The sequence below is a fragment of the Cyprinodon tularosa genome, unplaced genomic scaffold, assembly GCF_016077235.1.
Source record: "Cyprinodon tularosa strain WSP-4 unplaced genomic scaffold, ASM1607723v1 ctg145, whole genome shotgun sequence".
In the NCBI taxonomy this organism is placed as follows: Eukaryota; Metazoa; Chordata; class Actinopteri; order Cyprinodontiformes; family Cyprinodontidae; genus Cyprinodon; species Cyprinodon tularosa.
In genome coordinates, this window is record NW_024038276.1 from 487,545 (window position 1) to 511,106 (window position 23,562).

General features: G+C 38.9%; 1 long non-coding RNA gene across 1 annotated transcript; it reads right to left on the reverse strand.

Moving 5' to 3' along the window:
* Positions 1-20,596: 20,596 nt before the first annotated feature.
* Positions 20,597-23,200, reverse strand: LOC119779279. The gene is made up of 4 exons (XR_005280206.1): positions 22,943-23,200; positions 21,599-21,754; positions 21,071-21,163; positions 20,597-20,984 (listed from the first exon to the last, which is right to left on the reverse strand). It is a non-coding gene; the product is annotated as an uncharacterized LOC119779279 (long non-coding RNA).
* Between the last annotated feature and the right edge of the window lie 362 nt (positions 23,201-23,562).

Genomic DNA, 23,562 nt, shown 5'->3' on the forward strand with positions numbered 1-23,562 from the left:
GTATGAGTCTAAATAAAGATGGTCCATTAGTCTCATGGAAAACCAAAAGACAACCCACAGTAGCTCTATCTACATGTGAGGCAGAGTACATGGCACTAGCTGCTACTCTACAGGAATGCTTATACCTGAAACAACTGTTGTTCAACATGGATGGTTTGGATTATTTGGCTAAGATTTATGAGGACAATCAGGGTACCATATCCTTAGCCAAAAATCCTGTGTATAGACAGAGATGTAAACATATTGATATTAAATATCATTTTGTCAGATCAGTTGTAAATGAAGGAAAAGTCTTTGTAGAGTACTGTCCAACTAATGAAATGGTTGCAGATGTACTAACTAAACCAGCAACAAAGCTTAAGTTGAGGAAGTATGAAATGTTTATGTTCGGTGTATCATGAATGTATTTTGGTTGAAGTATTAAGAGTTAGAGGAAGTTACCCAAATATGAGCAAGTGGGGGGGTTGACATTATGAATGTTTTTGTGCTCTCATTTGTTGTTGTTTTGATCATTATTGGATGATTGTTTGTCACATCACGTGACCTGTCTAATTTAACACACTCGTGTATAATAAAGGGTGTGTCCTTCAAACAAAGGAGGAACAACACGAAAACTGACTGAGTCTCATGCTGTCACGTTGAACGCTGTGCTGAAAAGTTGATTCTGCTAACACCACCAATCTAAATATTAAATCTGTGTGAAACCATCTCAGTCTCCATCTGTGCATTTTAATCCTCTACAAACCTCCACTTATCCAGATTATTCACAGAAAATGTACTTTTTTATTTTTTGCCTCAAGGAACTCAGGCCACTTAAGTTTGACCAGTAACCTGCATATGATCATAGTTGAGAAGGAATACATAACTGTCTACCTCCATATATATGCAGTGCTATCTTTTATTACCCATGGAAATAAATGCAAAAGCATGCTATGAATCTATTAAACTTGGCTGAGAGGTAGAGGTGTGCATAGGTAAAAGGAGGTGTATCAGGGGAGAATGCAAAGAGATATCAACAGCAATATAACCATTGCTGTAAACCAGATGCTGCACTGATCTACCTTGGTGAAAGAAAAAAATGGCTCCCGATTTACCTGTTGGTCTACATTCCTTACCTCGCCTGTGGCCATAAAATCTGGATCGTGAGTATAAAGAAACAAAATCCTGGTTACAGGCAGCTGAAATGATCTTCCTCAGCAGTATGGCTCTGGGTTTCCTCAGAAACAGGGTGAGGAACTTGGTCATCCAGGAGGGGCTCAGTGTAGAGCCCCTGGAGTAAATATTTTTTCCCCTAAAGTAAAAACCCATGATATATAGTTTGGGGTTATGAATGCACTGATAATGGTTAGGTTTGTGTATTAGAAATAATTAGGGAATAGAAAGGGATGAAAATGAAAAAAGTACAACAATGTGAGTCAACACATGGTCCTCACTATAAATAGCAAGATGAGAATATCTGTGTTTGTTTTATGACCTCTACGTTTATGATTGTGTTTTGTTGTTTTTACATGTTCACTTGTACTCATGTCCTTTGATGGAAAGCGCATTGTGCTTCCTGAAGCAGGAAATATGCTATATAGATAAACCTGACCTTTAGCCTGATGAGCCTGGATGTGAGCAGGTGAGCAAGAGCAAGTGCAGCAACCACAGTCATTGCACTACCTCACAGGATTGTCCAATAGTCACCAGGAGTGGCGGAGAACAACTTCATAGGTCCCTGTTCCTCCACTGAAGAAGTCATCACTCCTGAACAGGGTTCATCTGGACTCATCAGACTACGTTATTCTGCCATGCCAAATAAACCCTTTTATTTTCAATAAGCCACACTGATAAGTGACCACGCAGCTTTTTGCAAAAGAGAATCTTACCTATTAGGTTTGGTAGGTAAAGACTGGATGTATGAGGGAAAGTTTTCGAATAATTATTTAAGGTCTTTTTTTATTGCTTAACAATTCTGGGAGCTACTACAATCTGCATTTAATTTAGGTCACAGTAATCATTTCCAGGAAAAATATGTGTGTCTTTATCTGATTACTTTATCAGACATTCACATTTTATACGTTATACATGGTGTAAAGGATATCCTTGTCCTTCACTGCTATCTGTGTTTTCTTGCACAGTCACGACAGGCAGCAGTTAGGGATCTGGGTCTTAGTTTGTTCTAATTTATGTAGTTGTTGTTATATCACCAGTGACTGGCCTTACATGTCCCTGATCCTGGAAAAGGGGATTTTTTTCCAACAACTAAATCAATGTTTAGTCTGGGTTATAGATCCATTATGTAGTCTGAAACTACTGTGTTCTTTTTCTCTCTCTCTTTGTCATACAAGATGTGTCCATCCACATGCATGCAGCAACATAATGGGGCAATTATTCTCTTCAGCTTCGGCATGCTCCTCTGATTGCAATTTGCATTTATTATTAGCATTTCGCCCGCCAGAGGTTGTGAAGCATGAGGATGGATCGTCATACACCACATTAAGCTGACGGACCTGCAAAATGCTTTTAAACATGAAAAACATAGAGCATAATGTAAAACCCTGGATGTACTGTATAGAAAGTGAACAGTGAAATGTTGATTTTCTTTGCTAAAACAGAAAAATTTAAGTGCAGACAGAGTGTTCATTGGCGTTCCTCTACACGAGTACAAGTCTTTTATACTTTGCTGTCCTGAGGGATTCAGTATGTCTTTCTGCTGTCGCTCTCTGGTAGAATGGCCCCAAGGGTTCCTCATATGCAAATTTGAAAAAGCACAGTCTCCAGGCACAAGGCGTGCATACAGCCAGCCTGCACAATAACAGATGCACATGCTGGCAGTCAAAGAGAACCTGCAGAGGATCATCGAAGTGTGAAATGATTCTGTTATCATGTGGTCTGTGTGGAATATAATTTCCCATCAACCTTCCTTGGCAGGTGCCCCTGTGTCTGCCTGATGATGAAGTGGTGGCTGGGTGTGCTCAAGTGTCTGGGTGCATTTTGATGATGTCTGCTGGGTTTCTCCGTCCAATGATTCCTGGCAGGTGTAATTCAGGTGGCGACCCTTAAAACGAGGAGACACTCCATCTCCAATTTCCTTTTTTTAATTATGCTATTTTCTGATCATACTTTTAAGTAATGTTTAAACGTTTTAGCGTGAATACGTTGTATTCAAGTTAATATTTCAGTGTTTTCTCTACTGGATTCTACTGTGTCTGCCAAGTCTATTTGTTCTGTATCTTTTATCAAATCCTCCATATTCTGCAGCCATGTTCCAGTCTATCTCTTGGCCCTCTAAGGTAATAATGCAGTTGTATAAGTATCAACAGACAATATATTTTGCTTTATCCATAGTAAGTACTGCTTTATTTCATTTTTTATAGAATAATTAATTCCATTTATTGTAATTTAATCAATGTGTTAATAGGTTTTATTTCCAAGAGGAAGGAAAGATCCCAGACTTGTTAGTTCATGACCAAAATCTGAAGATTTGTTTTAAAGTAGGGAGGGTTTCAACATGCATTAAAAACATGCATTGTTACTGTGTCATAAAGTGACAGATGTCGATCCCTCAGGGTTTAGAAGTACTGTCATTATGAAAGCTTTTGAGTGAGTAGTTACTATTAACAACAGTCTGCCTACCAAGTAACTTGATCTCTTTAGATACAGGAAAAACAGGTGTTTAAGTGACTGTTTGTCTTTGTACTCATAATGCTCTACAACATCATGACATTAGCTCTCGCGATACCCAAGGATGGGAATTGGGTCATTTTTTTGGATTCTTATCATTAGTAAGACTTCTGTAGAAAAAAGCACTTTGTTCACTCCAAAAAAGTAATGAATCAACAAATCAAACTTTCTTAGTCTTTACATGTGAGCAGGATGTTTTCTTAAAGGTATAGTGAAGGATGTTGTTTATGCGGGAGGACCATCAAAATAAGTGGTCATCCAATTTATTTACAATGCTCCTGCTGGGTTTGTTATGGTTTTTGTCCCTTCCTGGTACTTTGGAGTACACAGTGAAGCATGATTGCATACAACATGATCCACTAAATATCCTGCTATATTCTGTAACCAGAGAGGCTTTTTTTCTATAAGGAAGAATCTCATCTCATGCTTGAACAATCAATCTTACCTCTTCCAGCTACAAAAACATCTAGACCAACATAGTACCAACAAGGTTATATTAGCGTCCCCTCCCAAAGGTACCAAATCTGCTATCTGGAAGCACTGGCACAATTTAAAATGTGTCATTCTGCTGCTCCTTTTGTTATCAGGCAATGTGCAACCAAATCCTGGTCCCATTCATAATGTCACACCTGAAGCCTTTAAATGTAGATCAGGATTGGGCCTTATTCACTTCAATGTAAGAAGTTTACTGCCTAAATTGGACTTGATAAAACTGTGGTTACTCACAACGGATCCTGACGTTTTGGTTTTAAGTGAAACATGGCTCAAAAAAATCTGTACCAGATAACGTTATTGCTTTGGATGGTTACAATGTGTATAGAGCTGATAGAATTGGCAAGGGAGGTGGTGTAGCTATTTACATCAAAACTAAATTGTGCTTTTCTTTATCACTGGCAGTAACTAAACCAAAACAACTTGAATTACTAGCAATTAAAGTGAATCTGACCGTAAAGCTTCACTTTACCCTAGTGGGCTGTTATAGACCACCTTCTGCCAAACCAGAAGCACTATCATCCCTCTCAGATGTCTTACATAGTCTCTATGATACTGAACTTATACTTATGGGTGACCTTAACTGGAACTGGGATTCTCCAGCCTCAGCTAACGTCAAGAATGTATGTGATAATCCTAATCTTACACAACTTATAGATAGCTCGACAAGGTTAAACTCAAAAGATCACAGTAAGTCTTCATTACTGGATGTGATTCTAACCAATAAGCCACATAAGTACACGTCCACAGCGGTGTTTTGCAACACTGTCATTGATCATTGTGCCATTGCTGTTGTGAGAGAAGCAAAACTACCTAGAACCAAATCCCACTATATTTACAAAAGAAATTCGATACACAAGCTTTTTTCCATGATTTATACAACAGTAGTATTGGTCGGGTAAGTTTAATACAAGATGTTGAGACTGCCTGGCTATACTTTCAGAGCACTTTTTTTTGGAAATTTGCAATAAACATGCTCCTATAAAAAAATTTAGAATCTCTGGTAGGGATAATCCATGGGTCACGGATGAGCTTCTGAATATGATTCGAGAAAGAAATTCTGCTTGGGCCAAAGGAAGACTAACAAATTCCTCCTCAGACTAGACCAAATTTAGAGCTCTATGAAATAAATACACACTTCAGACCAGGAAAACAAAATCAGAATTTTATTTGAAGTCCATTTCCTAAAACCTTGCCAATCCAACAAAATTCTGGAAGCAGATCAAATCTTTATCAGGTTCACAGACTAAGTTACATCTGCCAGAAAGCATCATAGTAGACTCAGTTGTTATACACGACAAACAGAATATACAGTAGCTAAGCAGTTTAATGAACACTTTGTCTCAACTAGCTCTGGTCCTGTTACCTCTCTTTCTGATCCAGTATGTGTAAGCTTAGACAGCACTGATTATCCTCTAATATCAGCAATTCCTCAATCCATATTTGTCCTACAACCCATTTCTATTGATGCAACTAAGAAAGCACTTATGACTATAGACCATAAAAAGTCCCCTGGGCCTGATGGATTAGACCCTTATCTCCTGAAGTTGGCGGAAGACTTTATTGCAGAGCCTATTGCTCACATTTTTAATCTAAGCATACAATTAAACTAAATTTGGAAAGCTGCTTACGTTTTACCTCTATCAAAAGGAGGGGAGCCAACATACCTGGATAACTATAGACCAATATCAAACCTGTCAGTACTTGCTAAAATTCTTGAATCTCAAGTCAATTCCCAACTAAAACAGTTCCTTACAGTCAACAACCTTCTGTGTGAAACTCAGTCAGGCTTTAGAGCAGGTCACAGTACCATAACAGCTGCTGTGTCTGTTTTAAATGATATAATAAATGCCTTAGACAAAAAACATCATTGTGCCGCCCTTTTCGTGGATTTGTCTAAGGCATTTGATTCTGTCAACCACCAACTACTTTTAGCCAGACTCTGCAAGCTTGGAATAAGTGACTCTGCCATGGAGTGTTTTAAAAACTTAAATCTGACTTTTTGGAAGTGACTAAGGGAGTTCCTCAAGGTTCAATTTTGGTACCTGCCCTGTTCACTATTTTTACAAATGACATTGGAAATAACTTGAAATCTGTTAAATTTCAACTCTATGCTGATGACACCATAATATATTCAATTGCCTCTTCAATTAACATTGCTTTGAATGATCGTCAGTCTGCTTTCCATCAATTTCAGGTCTCCCTACATCAGCTGAAGTTGGTCCTAAATGTAAAAAAGACAAAATTCATGACATTCACTAAAGCTCGCTCCCAAAACTCACAGCATCACGGCATTAAGACCTTAAGTGGAGAAGCAATTGAGATTATGTCCTGTTATAAGTACCTGGGTATCTGGATAGACAACAAATTGTCTTTCACAACACATTTAGATAATATGTTAAAAAAGCTGAAAGCCCTTCTCGGCTTTTACTACAGACAAAAATCCTCTTTGATTCCCTCAGTGAGGAAAAGACTTGTTCAGACCACCTTCCTTCCTGTTCTTGACTATGGAGACATCATATATATGAATGCTGCCTCCTAAGCTCTCCACTCCCTGGACATAGTTTATCACAGTGCTTTAGCTTTCATCACCAAATCTGCCTTCAGGACTCATCATTGTGAACTGTATGCTCTGGTTTCATGGCCCTCTCTAAGACTCAGAAGACAACATCATTGGCTTAGTTTTATTTACATAGGGTGACCAAACGTCCGTATTTCCCGGGACATATCCGTATTTCACGTCCTGTCCCGGGCGTCCCGGGTTTTTTTTAGAAAGTGAGGAAATGTCCTGATTTCACTGCGCACGACGCTCCGTGTGACGTAATCCCTGAGCCGCGTCAGTGCGGGCAGCCCTGTTCTTAATCAGAGGCTCTGTTCGAAAACCTGGGCTGCATCCTCCATGGACGCGGTCTACCTAGACTGGATCCTTCGAAGTCCTTGAAAATAAGGAGGCCGGAAGAGTTTTGGCTGTAAATTCGAACAGGTCCACCCTTCAGCGGGTTTTACCGACGTATGCTCTGTTGCTTAGCAACCGTGAAAGTTGACACACAAAGCAGGAAAAGAATGAATACCGAGGTTTTCAAAACTGTTTGTTTATTTATTTATTTTTAAAAAAGTTAAAGCCAACAAAGACTACACTCACAAGAATCCAGAGTGGAATAAAGGTTCCAACCAGCGGGAGCAGGAACAGATCAAATCAAATGTAATGATAGAAACCTTAGTCAGTTAAATAACCTGCTGCTGTCATTCTGTACATCTCTGATGTTGCTGCTATTTTATTGCTATTTTATTGTTTATATTTTTACTCTTCCCTATTATGTTATTCTTATACATTTTTCTAAGGTCCTCATTGTGACCATTTTCAATAATCTTTCTGCTGCTGTAAATTTGCCCATTGTGGGACAATAAAGGGATTTTCTATACTATAAAAGGGTTAGAAATACATAAGTAAATCTAAACAATGTATGTATAAAAATATATCTGCAAAATCTCTAATATTCAACAACAAAAAATACGTAGTTAAGCATATTGTGCAAAACAACGATAAAAAAAATTAAACTCCTATCAGATTTATAGTTCCCACTCTGCAGATCTATTAGAATCTGTCCTTAAATTACAGCCAAACCCATTTACACAGTAACAGATTAAAACCTTTAGATAAACCAAACATTACCGCCACATATCTGACTCTATAACCATTAAAACAACCATTTCATTCATTTCAGACGGAACTATTCACAGAGTTGTATTATATTAAACTGAACTTCCAATTTTCACCACTGTTCTGCGCCAAGTAACATTTCCTCTGATCAGGGAGCAAATCCCGATGATGAGACATTTGTTCTTTCAATCAACCCCCCCCCCCCCCCCCCCCCCCCCCCGCTCCAAGGTGTCCTGGTTTTACCAAATGAAAATATGGTCACCCTAATTTACAAGGCCATCCTGGGTAAACTCCCTCCATACCTGTGTCACGTCATGTCTGTAGCTAACAGTGGTTACAACTCACGCTCTTCAAGTCGTGTTCTTTACACTATTCCCAGGATCAACACAGATCTTGGCAAAACATAATTTTTCTATGCAGCACCATGGTCGTGGCACAATATTCAAAACTCCCTGCAATTACGGACTCTTATTCTGCTACAGCATTTTAAATCACTATTGAAAACAGCTTGCACAGAGAATTGTAACTGTTATTCTAGAGTCTAGTTTATGATTGATTTTATTATGTTGTCCTATGTTTTTATATGTCTTACTGTACTGCTGCCTCTTGGCCAGGTCTCCCTCGAAAAAGAGATTTTATCTCAAGGGACTTCCTGGTAAAATAAATAATTAAAAAATCATTCTGTTGATATGTTTACGTAAGGCCGTCCTACGTGCTCATCCCCATTTTCACCTTTCTTTTCCAGCTTTTTTAAATTGTCATTACACTGTCACAAGTGCAGAGTGTTGGGATCCTGAGGCATGCCCACCAGAGGGTGCCGAGGATCCTCTTCTGTTTTTTTGTTTTCTTTTAGGGACTGGGTTACTGTTGGGATCTGGGGATGTACCACCTTTCTCCAGCAGAGTGCGCCGTGGGTCTCCAAGGCTGGAGCCCTCCTGCACACCTGGAGCTCGTCTGCTCATCAGGAACCTTCCCTACATAAGCAGCTGCCAGACCTTCCTTCAACGCCGCAGTGTTGACCTTAGTTTGGAAACCTGTCTCAAGTCTGAAGCCCTGGGTGAGCTTAACCTGCCTGCCAGCCCTGGTGAGCCAAGCCTGAAGATTCCAGTCTGGATTTTCTCCTGCTGCTCTTAGAGAAGAGCTGGAAACTCTGATCAAGGTCTGCCTTTCAAAGTCAGAAGCTAGACGCTGCTGCTGCTTGTGCACTCTGCTGAACCAACAGTCTCTGGACCCAACGGTTCCCTCCCTCACAAGTTAAGCCTGGACTCCTTCAAGGTAGACTCAGAACAATCTTAAAACTCAATTAATCTTCTGACTGCCTGGCTAATCAAACTGTCCATCTCTGCAGACATCAGTGAACCCAACCCGGACCAGTACCTGATCCAGTTCATGTTCTTGTGTCAATCTAACTTCAATAAACTCTGTTAAACTTTTACTCAGCCTCCGTTTGTGTTCTGCATGTGGGTTTAACCTGAAAACCAATCATGACACAGAGCAAGGAAATTAACTCTCTGCATTTAACCCATCCCCTTGGGGAGGGGTGGGCTGCCTTTGTGCGGTGCCCAGGGAGCGGTGTGGGAGTGAAGGGTCTTGCTCAGGGACCCAGAGTGACAGTCTGTGGGAGTGGGGCTCGAACTCAGAACCTCAGGAGTCCAAGTTCTATCCCCTAACCACTAGACCGCCACTCACCGAAATTTATCTTTGCATTTAAAGCTACAGTGTGTAATTTTCAGCGACATCTAGCGGTCAGACTGCAGACCGCAGCAACATGAACATCTCCCCCCCACCGCTTCTCCCCCCCAACAGTACGGCGAGCGTTACGGGACAAAATTTCTTCCACGACGTCCGCATCACCTACCCTCTCAAGTGATGAGGTTTGTTTACATAGATAATTTTACAGATAGTATTTCATTAGTCTGAGTAGGGTATAGATTTCATGTAGACTTAAGATAATAAATATACCCGTTATTTTTTCTACATCGTTGTGACGTTTTGGTGAGCTGCTTTGCATGGTGATATAAACAGACTACTAATTGTAGTCATTAGTTTAACAGCGAGATTGTGTTCGCTGGAAGAATATATATTCCCCGTTTACAGAGTCCAAGTCATTTTGGTGGCACGGGGGTTACAACGCGAGGAAGAGGGAGAGGACGAGGGCGAAGGCAGGGAGGCCGTGCAGCTAGGGCCAGGCGAGAGAGGGGTGCCAGCGGGGTGAGAGCAGAGGAGGAAACGCTTGAAGATCTCCAAAGGAGCCGGAGAGAAGTAACCGAGGTATATATCCAGAAAATTATTTTACAGAAAATTACTGAATCATTACCTATGAAACGTCAGGGACGTTGCTGAATAAGTATACTGGAGAGGAACAGCATCATCACGCCGCAGCATGTTATTGTTTTAGACAGGTCTGAGCATCCTGTACTCCAAAAACTGCAGTGATATTAGACAATTGTGTGTGTAGGATTAATTACCTGTCCAAGAGAAAACTGGCAACTTGAGCGTCACTTTGAAAACCTTTTTCCTCCATCAGTGACTTCCATCGTGTAAATGCCGTGCCAATGTTGATCCGTGTTTTTTGTCGTTTCTTGTCACGCTTGCGTTTATTCTCGTCGTGTTTCCGCTTCTTAGATGACGGGGGTTCGGTGTCCGCCGCTTTTCGTTGTGATACAGAGTAGGCATGATCCTCCATTCGTCTGATGTTTGGCCACACAGTGCCAAACAGTTTGCAAAGTCACTCACGCCTGCCGCCTTTGTTCACCTTTCTTGTTACTGATGCGCAGTATACCTGCTTCTTCTTCTTCTTTGGTTTCAGGCAGACTAAACGCTTCTCAGGCATAATACTGCCATCTACTGTTCAGTACCGTCTCAGTTCATCTCTCTCAACTTGCCGTAGTTATTTTTGAGCGTCATGGGAGATCTCGCAATCGCTAGTTTGTTGCCTCTGCGCTTGCCGTAGCGCAAAGATGTCAGCCTCCATGGCTGCGAGACCCGCTCCTATGTAATTATAAATAACGAATTCTAAGGCAGCGCAAATATTATGGTTAAAAGGCTGAGCTCATAGGTGATGATAAATAACATAGTTATGTATAACATATTAAATTTCTGACTTTATATGCCTGTAATTATTACACACTGTAGCTTTAACCCATCTCCTTGGGGAGCAGTGGGATCCCATTCCCGGCCACTTAACTGTGGTGAGTCAGTAAGCTTGTATGAGTGATGCAAACAGCAACTTTTAAACAGTGTGCACAAGGAGAAATTGGCTCATGCATGCTCTGGCACAAGTTTAATAGGCGTTCCCTTTCTGGAGTGAGTATAGGGTTGTGCAAGTGCATTTTTTGTAAGAAGTGGAGAGGTGGGGGGTCTCTTCAAAAATTCGCAAAAATCCTCCACTATACTTAAACAGTGGATAGCTTTTCTATTGATCCCCAGGATTGCAAATAAAAAAACCTTAACATTTACTCACTTATTGCTATAAGTCTAATGGAACAGTTTTTCCTTTGACTTGTGTGTACTCATGTTCATGTCGCTGTAGAGTCAGGAATTGTAGCAGTTAGTCATGGCTTGTTAACCATTATTTTTTAATAGTCCAAATTTACGCAAGCAGGCAGCCTACCAACTGTCTTCAGATGCGTCCCTCATTGTTGGGATGGTGCTGTAAGGTTCCCACAATTTATGAATTGCATAAATTAAGGAAGAGGACCAACTGGTTGTGGAAACTGCTTTGATTTAAACAAATGGTCCACATGAAAAAAACCGAGCCAATCTCAGATTTGAATGTTCTCCAGGCTTTAACTGAGGCCCGACTCCAACACACACCTTTTGACAAAAAAAAAAAAGAAAAATCCAATTTCTGGGCGATGACACTTTTTATAGTGAACATCCGTGTTTGAACACTATTCAAATAGATAATATCCTTGTTAACTCGTTTATTTTTTTCTGAATATGCAGAACATCCTGGACGTATAAAATCAGGCAATGAAACATTTAATCTGTAAACTCCATTTCATGCATGATTAAAATCAATCTTGCCCTAATTTAAAGTTTTAAGCAGCAAAAGTAATTAAAGTAAACTAGCATTTAAAGAGACCTATTTAAGACAAGAATGAAATCATTCCCAAACCCTTAAACTAGTGCAGCAACTTTTTGCCAAATATCTTTAACCAACAAAGCCCTGCATTAGACACACACACATCCTCATCCTGCTTAATAGTAAAGCCCATGTGTTGACTCCCTTTGAACCACCTAACCATTAGTGCATACCTAACTCTGACCTTAACCGAAGATCAATTCAAACCTTAATCCTTAAATAATCTGAAGTAAAAAGGAAGTGAGGGCCAGAAAAATCTCCTCACTTTTGTACAAAAGGTCCTCAGTTTGATGGCAAGGTTACAAAAAATAGTCCTCATTTTGGTGGCAAAAACAGGAGCACACACAAGTAAAAGCATAAACACATTATGGCTTCAGTGACGGGTCAGTGAGCTTGACAGAGTGAGCATTCGCTGTCTGAGAGACTTCACCGCCTAATAGGGGTGAGATTTGAAAGTGTGTGGAGAAAAAAAAGGAGAATGAAAAAAATTTTAAATAACCTAAAATCTGCTTGAGCACCGTTTCAAACTCTGAGAGGAAATTGACAGTCCTGTCAGTCATGTTCTTAATCAGTAACTGTGAGATGGGTCACTGTTTTGCCCGTCAGTCTAACAGTCTATATCTTCTTGAGATCCCAAGACAAGGGAGAAATAATGCAGTGCTTAAGAGACCTGAACTTATTAAAGCTACACAACAACTCCTTCCACAATGTCTCTCTCTCTCTCTCCTGCTGCATGCTGATTTAAGACTGAGGCGAGCTATTTCGACGTGTGCGCAGCTAATGTAGCAGTTACAGCCACTTATTGGATGAATTATGGCTGCCACTGAGGGTGGACAGAAACAGCTATGTCAGAGGACTGAGAGTAGTAAGATGGTGATGTGTAAAGTTTAAATCTTGTAAACACTTGCTTATATGCATGTAAAATAGCAGGAATGAGACAGACAACTTTGTAATCATGTAGAAACAAGATAAAGTTAGGGAAAAGATATTTGCATGACCAAAAACTGAGAATAAAAGCTAAGGAAAAAGAAATAGAGTTATAATTCTTGAAATATGCTGTTGGTACACATCTATGCTCAACTTTTTGTTTTGCTTTTGTTACTTTAGGTTCTTAGACATTTAGTTCAAACATCTAGTCAAAATCAGTTTCCATTTTGACTTTAGTGTTTTTTGAATTAATAACACTAATGTAAGACCTGCAGTGTGTCTTTTATGTAATTGGTAAAAAAAAAAAAGGTTTTTTTTTCCCCTCATGAAAATAAATAGTGTTTTGAACATATTTAGGTATTTGATCTGCACCGGTCTGTCGTGGTGAAGAAAGAGCTGAGAGAAAAGGCAAAGCTCTCAATTTACCGTTCGGTCTACGTTCCTACCCTCACCTATGGTCATGAAATTTGGATCATGACCGAAAGAACGAGATCCCGGATACAAGCGGCTGAAATGAGCTTCCTCCGCAGGGTGGCTGGGCTCTCCCTTAGAGATAGGGTGAGGAGCTCGGTCATTCGGGAGAGGCTCAGTGTAGAGCCGGTTCTCCTCCACATCGAGAGGAGTCAGTTGAGGTGGCTCGGACATCTTCTTCGGATGCCCCCTGGACGCCTCCCTCGGGAGGTGTTCCAGGCACGTCCCACTGGGAGGAGGCCCAGGGGACGACCCAGGACACGCTGGAGAGACTATGTCTCTCGGCTGGCCTGGGAGCGCCTAGGGCTTCCCCCAGCAGAGCTGGAGGAGGTGTCTGCGGAGAGGGAAGTCTGGGAGTCTCTGCTTAGTCTGCTGCCCCCGCGACCCGGTTCCGGATAAAGCGGGAGACGACGAGTACGGGTACGAGTAGGTATTTGTAAATCAGTCTAATTTTTGTTTATATGCTGTGATTATCAGACTCCAAAATTATTCAAATCTAACAATTAGAAATGAATGGTACATTTATGTAAATGCAACTGAAACAAATTTTCTAAAACTTTTTTTTCTTATTGAAAAAAATGTATATTTTGTATACAGTGTATTTACATGTCAAAGCAAACCATTAGGTTTTGCAGAATTATGCAGAAGGTTTTTGTGTATCTAAAAACCATTCAATCTAATAATTGCTCTGATGTCAGTTCAATTCATTACTGTTAAAAAAAATTCTTTGATCAATTATAATTATTACAATTTTGTATGCAATAAAACATTTAATTCACCTTGGCTCTACCTTGACACTACTGTGGTTCTACCTTTCTCATACTGTTTCAAAAATAGTCGAGTTATCTTGACTTATTTTCTATATTTATGCTGTTATATGTTTAGGCTGCTGGAGGACATAGGGACAACTTTTCCACGTTCTGCTTCATTCTATCTTTATTCTTCCAGTCTGCAGTATTTTATATTTTGTTAAGCTTCACTCAATACTTTGTTCTCTCTACTTTTTCTCATAATAGCACCTTCATCTGGTCCACTGCTGTTTGGAAAGGGAAGTCAGCATTATAGATGTTGGTGCTTGGCTTGTTTTTCAGTCCCACTCTGAGTAATTGTATGTACTCTCTTTCATCCTCTGGCAAAAGAATTAAGTTAGGAGCTCGTCTGCCTCACTGTGTCCTGGTCAGGGCCACCTACGGAGCTAGTTGACAGTTATGCACTTTTGTGTCTGCCTTTATCTCCTTGTTAAAAAAGTAAGCTTTCCTCTCTACTGTTGCTACGTTAATGCTCGTGTGAGGGATTGCTGAAGAGTCAATGACAAAATGCAGTCAAAGGTCGTGATCTAAGACTCATCCAGGAGGAGCATGTCTTGCAAGTCAGTGACTGGATGCAATCAACTTGTTTTCCTTATTAGAAAATGTTAAACAATCTGAATGTACTGTCTCTGTAAAATGCCATGATATGTCATGTATTCTGAACTGTTGCTAGATAACTAAACTGAATCGGATTGAAATGTAATTAAAAAACTGCATTGATCTTTAGTTGAACTGATTACCTCAATAGCGTTTTCATAGGTTTGCCTAAAAAGTCCATTAGACAGCTACAGCTGATCAAAAATGCTGCTACCAGTGTTCTCACTAGAACTAAGAAAGTAGAGAACATCAGCCCAGTTCTGAAGTCCTAACACTGGCTCCCTGTAGCGCACAGAATAGACTTTAAAATCCTTCTATTATCTATAAATCAATGAATGGATCAACACCTCAACACATAGCAGATTTGTTGTCAGTGCATCAACCTCCCAGGCCACTTTGGTTGTCTAGTCAAAGTTAAAAACCCATTTATTTCACCCTGCCTTTACTGTCAAAGTGAAACTGTTGTATCATTGTTTTACTACCCGCTTTTGTTATTTTTTAAAATCTAAACTAACTTTTATTCTTCTTTTATTTTCCTTCTGTTGTATTATTTTATTGATGTTAAGTACTTTGAATGGTCTTTGTACTGAACTGTGCTATATAAATAAACTTCTCTTGCATTGCCTTTCCTCGCAAATCAGCCATGAGTCAGTCAGGTTTGACTCCATCCAAAAGAACCTTACATTAGCAGATTATTTACTGAAATCATATCCATATTCAACATAGTTATCTGCATTATGTTAAGAGCTATTTAATGACAACATATGCATCTGAAGATGCAACACAGAAATTTGTTAGAAATTTAAAATGATTCATATAGTTTAGTTTTTTCCTCTGTGAGGGAAAAAAAATGGAAGCATGCACTCTTTACTGTTAGGCAGAAAGTCTGGTATCCTCTGGCCTCATTCATGTGTGTCTATAAGAAAACATTATCCTGTCCAGTTTGCCTGAAGACAAAATGAGAAGTGAAGAAATGTAACACATGCGGGTGCACAAATGCACAAAACTGCAAAAAAAAAAAAAAAAAAGACCCAGAATGGAATGTGCAGAATCTAGCAGGTAAAATTTCAACGGTTTTTGAAAACACAACAAAGAAGTGGAAAAATACAGACAGAGACAAAATGGAAGATCTTACAAAATCCCTCCTCAATTGCATCAGTTTGCATCCATACATGCTTAATGGGTTTCTATTCATTGTCATTCTTTATGGGGTTTTTTCCACTGCAATAAACCTTTCAAGCAGTGCTGATGTGCAGCTTCCTCTTTATGTTGCATTGGCACCACGTCAAACACAGTTTCATCTCACTCAATTCTTTGTTTCACAACTGCTTTATTGGCAAGCAACAGGAGAATCACTGGCATCAAATTTCTCAGCGTTTCAAATGTCACTTAGTGGAAATTCATTGTGATCATCCTCAACGTTAAATTGGAACTTATACAACTGCTAAAAGGACTCTTATAGACCAACAAGTTGAAGCTTGTTTTTAAAAAGCACCTGGACCTGTAATGATGTTGTCAGAGCAGTTCGTGGAAAGATAACTGAAAAGATTTCATACAAAACTCCTTTTAGAAAACACAATGTACAAAATCCTCATAAAGGCTGACATGCAGCTGAATTAACAGAATGGCTGATCTCAGAGAATAACAATGAGTACATATTGTACCCACCAGATGGAGTTTGCTTTCTTATCTGAAGGTCTGTGTCCATGTTCATAAATCTTAGTGGAGATTAAACATCACTTAATGGTCAGGGGGCACCAAGAGGGATTCATATTCATTTTAAACTAATCAGACTGCATTGAATCCAGTGTATCTTAAATTCACAGATTTCCGGTATAACTAATATAGTGTTGAATTGGTTCTCTTGATATCAGACTGGCAGGAGCTGTATTTACTCAGTGAACAGGATAACATCAGATGCAGCTAAACTTCTCTGCAGAGTACCTCATGGCTCTATCCTAGGAACTGTTTTATTGGTGTTTGTGTGGATGATGTTTAACATTATTGTTCTATTAACAGCTCTGAGTCCCATAAATTGAGCTTTTTGCCTTGCACACATAAAACCATGTCTCAGCTATAACTATCTGCAGTTTAACTTCAATGAAACTAAAGATGTCACTTCTGCACCAGATAGTCCTACCTATGACATCATAGATCATCTGGGCAGCGTTAGCCAGGCATTAATATCCAGTGATGTCAAAAGTACATGCATTTGTTACTTAAGTAGAAGTATAGATACTGAAGTTTAAAGACACTCTGGTAAATGCTGAAGTATCAACTTGACCTCTTTATTCAAGTAAAAGTGGAAAAAGTATGTGCTCCAAAAACTACTTAAAGTATAAAAGTATAAAATAACCTTTGAAAAAACAGCCAGATGCCACTATATGAATAGAAAGCTAAATTTTTCACCTATTTTGAAAAAATTCTTTGAGATAGAGCAAGGATGAGGGAGGTCTTGTTGGTCTCCATCCCCCAATACGCTCTCGCCTGTGTCCGACCTTTCAGACATTTCAACATCTTTTTCTGAATCCAACATTGTAGCATGGCATAGACAATTCGCGTTTGCAGTTTGAAAAACACCTGCTTGCTTCTGATGATTTCCGTTGGCGTCGGTACAAATTTGACGAATAGCTAACCAATGAGTGTTTGCGTTATAAGAATGGATTGCTCTAATGATCTGCATTGGATGGCGTGGAGGACGTGAAATAAATATTAATAAACATTAAACTGAAGCCAAGAGTAACGAGTAACGTTTGTTTTAAAAATGTAAGAAATAGAAAGTACAGATACTTGTGTGAAAATCTAATGAGTAGAAGTCAGAAGTAGGAAGAAAAATAAGTAATGGACTAAAGCATAGACACCTAAATAGTGTGCTTAAGTACAGCAACAAAGGGTTTGTACTTCATTACTTGACACCTCTGCTGACCTCTAATATGACAAATCAAGGAGTTATAGAAGTAAAGCTATAGCTCTAAATAACCATATAAAACAATATCAAGAGACCTGTTTTATTCGGGTGTACAACATCTGAGCTCCAAATATTTAAAAGTGATCTTAAGACGTTGATCCATTGTTTCATCACGTTAAATTTAAGCATTGATCTTTTTGACTGTCTGAACAGAAAAATGCTGGCCTGCCTCCAACTGGTACAAATCTCTGCTGCCAGGATCTTAATCTGCACTAACAGAAAAATACAAAAACAGAAAAAATCTCCCGTACCCTGTCTCAGAATCTCTTCATTGGCTCCCTATTGCCTGTCATATAAATTAATGGTTCTGACAGTCAAAACTAGTGTTGGAGAACCTAATATAGTACTATATCTTCTGTATAAATGCCATCCAGAGTCATAGGGTGGCTACTTAGTCTTAGACAACCTTTATTGTCATTTTTTATACACACAAAATGAAATATCGTTGTGTACAGCTTTATAGACAGTGAATGAGCAGCAGTTTAGCAGTGAAATTAACATTTCCATTCCTTAAAGTGCAGCAGTGATCCAATGTTAACAGTGTGGGATAAAATAAACATGGTGCAAAATGCACAAAAAACGCAAGGCTGGATGTCGGTACCCCTGCCCTTCAGGCAATGCTTTGAAGAAAATCTGTTTTTCCATTTAAAGCCATTTAAAATACCATTCAAAATAGATTTCTTATGTATTTTTTAACCATTGTTTCTTCTAGGTAGCGTTACATAAGGTTGGGTGTGTGAAAGTCATGACAACAGATTTTGACAGCTATTCAAAACAGATTAGAGCTTAAAAGCTACCAAGCTGTCCCTACATCTAAAGAACAGAAGAACTTTTGAGAAACAAAGGGACTGAGCTCTTTTAGCCTGGATAAGGGTTATGGACAAAGCAAAAATAAAAACTAATATAGTACAGAGAAAAATGACTGGGCAATTTTTTAGTATCTTCCTAAAAAATATTTTTTTGGTGTAACTTGGGGTTATTTTTCTTTTTCTGTCTATAAAGGGACCAAATTTATCTGAGTAGAAATGTAAAGTCGTAGGGAAGTCATATTTAAATTTCAAATCATTCTGGCTTAAACATGTATAGAAATGTACTCTTTATCAGACTATATTTTCCCAAAAGGTAGAAAATTCCTATTTTAAAAAAATACTGTCTTACGTCAGCTTGTTCACCTAAATTTGGCCAATCATATATCAACGGTCATCTGTCAATCAAATTTTTTTCGGTCATAGCATCTTGATTCATATGTCACAGCTAATATACGCAACAGTTGAAATAAGAATCATTTACTTTTCCATTGAGTTCCGTCCCAGTGTTCACGGGGATGGACGTCTGTGTCTTCGGCAGGCGTAGAGCGAACAGAACTGGCAGCGTTGGCGAGGAAAGGACTCAAACATTCATTTGAGCCCTTGCCTCCAAGGCTGTAAGCCTTCTACACCAAACGAAGCTTCTGACGCCCTGGCGTCCTCTTCCACAACAACTTTTTCCCGCTTTCCACCTCTAAATAGAAAATGTATTACGGAGGAGACTCATCCACGACCTCCGACACAAATTCTTCTCCTCTTGATTGTTTCCCTTGTCCATAGCATACCTTGACAGTGTCGTTGCTAAGTGCTACTTGGTCCCGATGTAATTTCCCATTGGGAACCTAGTAGCACTTAACCTGACTCCGCCAGATGGATTTGCTCCGCATATCCATCTGGAAACCTTCCGTAGAAGTAATTTTTGGAAGGGGTGAAAATACTGGTTAGCTGATTGGCCTATGTTGGTGATAGACGGGCCAAATAAACCAATCAGATCAACGAAGCATATGACGTAACAGACCGATGACGAAGAGGAGCCAATTGATAGATCAAACTCTTGCCGAAACCAGTCGGGAGAAGAGCAAAAACATCTTTTCCTCTGAGAAAAGCCTCCAGAGCAGTGTTTTGCTCTTCTTTCAGTGAAGAAATACTGTGTAATTCCGATAAAACTTGCTCCATAGCCACACTGACGCTAGTTTCATTCACTCAAAAAAAAAACTTGTTCCCAGAACGTAATAAAATTATGGAAATAATTTCCACCTAAATAAAATGCATTAATTTAGCGAGAAGCAATTTTGTTAAGTGAACAAAGGGTAAATATGTTGGGTCAACGTGTTGTATTTGCATTACTATTACTTAATTACCAGGGGTCAGTCCAACTAGATAAATATAGGTAAATGTAACATACTAACATAATTTTCTTAAGCCATTTAAACTTGTATGATAGGATTATTAGGTACATAATTTAATAGGGTAGTTACAACTACTTTTCAAAATAGTACAGTACATGAATTTATTGTGCTGAGCCCACAAAACAAAGTTAGGTAAGAGATTAACTTTATCATATGAAAATGAACATAAGTAATTATTCACAAAATAAATCATTTTTAACGTATACATATTCAGCTATTTAAAATGTACATGTCAGCCTATATACCCCCAGCTGGTGTCAAGTTTGGAAAAGAAAAACATGAACTAAATTGGATTTGTTGAAATCACTTTACTTTAAAAATGACTACGTTGTGAAAATACAACAAACAATACAGCCTGAAACAGTGTCCAACATCATGTCTGTAAAAAAACTACAACAGATAGACAAACAAAAGTTGTAACTCCTGAGTTAGGAAATTGGAGCCCCCTGTCATTAGGTGTCTATATTTAGAGCTTTCAGCAAAGCCCTTTACAAAGTTATACGCAGAAAGTGGTCCTGTCAACTGAGTGCAAAGACCAATATTTGAGAACAACCAAAATACAGCATAATGCATCCATATCAAAATAGTTTTCTTTAGAAAATAACAATTTGTTTTAAAACCTTACCTTTGCATAAAGAAACATTTCAAAACATTCTATTTTGTAAACCCAAAATAGCAACAGGATGTATTAAAACACAAACACAGCTTTCAGTTCAGTAACTACTCAAATGGCTTCAAATGCCTTCCCATTAGAGTAACTCCAAACCTGTAGTTTACTCTATTGAGGGTGACTAACACGCAAGTAGAGTTTTCAGTGTTTGAGTTTTTTTTGAGAGTATGTTTCCATCAAGCTCCACGATGATCTTCTGCAAAGCTTCAAAGGTGTATCTGAGCTCTGGCGGGTAGCTGAGGTTAAGCGCATATACAAGCGCAAACAACATGACCACAGCAAGTGGCACGTTTCCGAGCCCATCCAGAACTATACCTACATCTTCCGGTCCATCACCTGGCTCTGCACCTTCCTTGCGAATGACAAATATTCCAAATGTCGTCTCCATCACTGCAGCTTCACTGCTCCCACAATCTGTGTTCTTCACAGAAAAAAGGGGGAAATAGAGGATATACATGTAAAGATATGTTATACTGGTCCCATTTTTAAACACACTAAATTACATACCATGTATTCTTTCACAAGGTTCTCGGGCTCTTCATTCAGGTACACACACAGGGCTTTGATGATTCACTCTCTTTTGACATCAATGGCGTCAGTCTGAGTATGTAGGACAATAAATTAAAGATAAAACATTTTAATCAACTGGTAGAAGATTTTACAAACAAAACTTTAAATAATACATTCTTCAAAATGTAAAAATCATTGACAATTTTTATGATATATGAACTTACAATATCCATGGGTGCATTGGTTTTATGTACCAGCAAGACATTTTATCATAGAAATATGTCAAATGTAAGCATGTGGTCCCAGGAAACAGAACCTACCATTGCAACATCAGTGGACATTGTCACATCTGCCCAAGGTTAAAATTTTATCAGATCCTTCTTCATAAAAGTACATTACACCCCTCTCCATCTAGTTTTATTTCTCTCCATCCCTCTGAAACTTCTGCTTTAAATTTCAAGCATTAAGTTTAGAATATTGAATCGGTACAGGTTTGACAATTTCTATTTTATTCTATTATCATACCTTGGTGATGGGTATCATGATGCTCCTTATCTTTCTTCCTTGAACGCCGCCTTTCTTGCCAAACACCCTCATCAAGTTTGAAGAATGAGCATCCAGCTGGGAGAAGAACTTTGACAGCAAACTGATGGTTGTAATCCTCTTAAATTCAGCAGTTAGCTTAAACAGAAAGGGTACACAAAAGTAAATTTAACTATCATAGCATTGAAATGACCGACTAGTTTAACAATTGTCATCTACCACCAAATCCTAAATCAGCTTACAAGTTATTTCCAAGGCTAGCCCACATTTTGTTGGCTGATATAAATCACACTGTACATATTTCAATCAAAGTTAAATAGTGCTGTGCATTTATTCAAGATGCAAATAGGATGATTAATTACTAATTTAATTTATGAGGCAAACAATGCAATCACATTCCTAAAATGAAAAAGCATTTCTGAAAATACTTTTTCATTTTCAAAATTTACATTTCAAATTTATTTTTGGTATGTATTTTCTGGGGTACATTTTCAAAAAATAAATCTCAAATGTATTTTTATTTTTTATTTTAATTAAGTAAAATGATGAGAAGCATTAAAGAAGAAATTTAAAATGCAAACAGGATGATTGATTACTAATTTCATTTATGAGTCAAACAATGCAGCCACATTCTTAAAATGAAAAAGCATTTCTGAAAATGCTTTTTCATTTGAAATATGGTAACGATTTGCTTTCCTAGCTGGGCTACAGCACAACAGTACATTTATGGGAGCACACATTTGTTTCCTCGTCAACAAAGTGAATAAAATCTGACTGTGGAAAGCTCCATAGTGCGAAGAACTACTGTGTTGATGTTAGTAGCTGGATGAGCTAATGCTACGTGGAGTTGACATAGAAACCCCGCCAAGGTGCCGAGATGCCGTGGTAGTTTCCAAACTTAGAGCTAATGACTGTTAAGTGCCGAGCTTTCTGCGGACTCCACGTGAAGCCAAGATTCGGATTGGGGGGAAATTCATCACCACTATTATTATTAATGTAGCCTATGTGACTGGAGCCTTTTAGCTGCAGCTACATTCACCAAACGCAGGCAATTATCCCCCACCAGCCATGCCTCCATCAGCTCTTAGCTCATTTTGTAAATGAATCCGCACGCGTTGTCAACCATGCCGTCGACCTCAGGATGCTAGCTTGTAAGCTTAGTTAGCTATGAGCATGGCGACAGTGTGATATATTAATGCACTCTAATAAAACGCCCAGTAACAAATAAATAATCCAAAATGCAAAAGAGGACAATAACTAACTGTCTATAACATGTCTGCTGCCGTATTGTTTTCTGTTCGATGGATGATAAAAGATTAAACTTACCTTCTTCCACACTTGAAATTTCTTTTCAAAATGTCTACTCCTTCTGCCAGCCAGAGTCGGGGACTCACTCACCTTTGACCGTGGCCTTCAAGAGAGGGGAATGTGCTCATTACTGCCACCTACTGCTTTGGAGTGTTATTGATTTGCAATCTTAACCCATTAGAATTAGGTTGTTTTAACATAAATTATTCAAGTAAATTTTAAGTTGTTGCATTTTATGCTAAATCTACATGATTTAAAACTGTTCAACCACAAAACATGATTTTATATAGTAGAAGCTACATGTTAGACATAAGATAAGGTAACAGACACCCAGTTTGCTTTTTTTGAGTGTTGGCTGAAGCCGCCATGTTCTTTAGACTGAACTGTCGCGCTTCTCGTTGCGTCACACCTCAACCCGCCTCAAAGCCAACGCTGATTGGACGTTCGTTTGGTGAACGGCTCCAAATTTTCTTCAACGGAGAGTCTCCAGACTGATTAGCGAGTGAAATCTTGAAAGCTCGCGAGATCAGGATGGTCTCACGAGGCTAAGTAGCACTAAGTTGCTAACTGTTTAGCAAGATGCTTCCAAGACACAGGCCATAATCTAACTTGCTTATGAACCTTCCACCACAATCCCG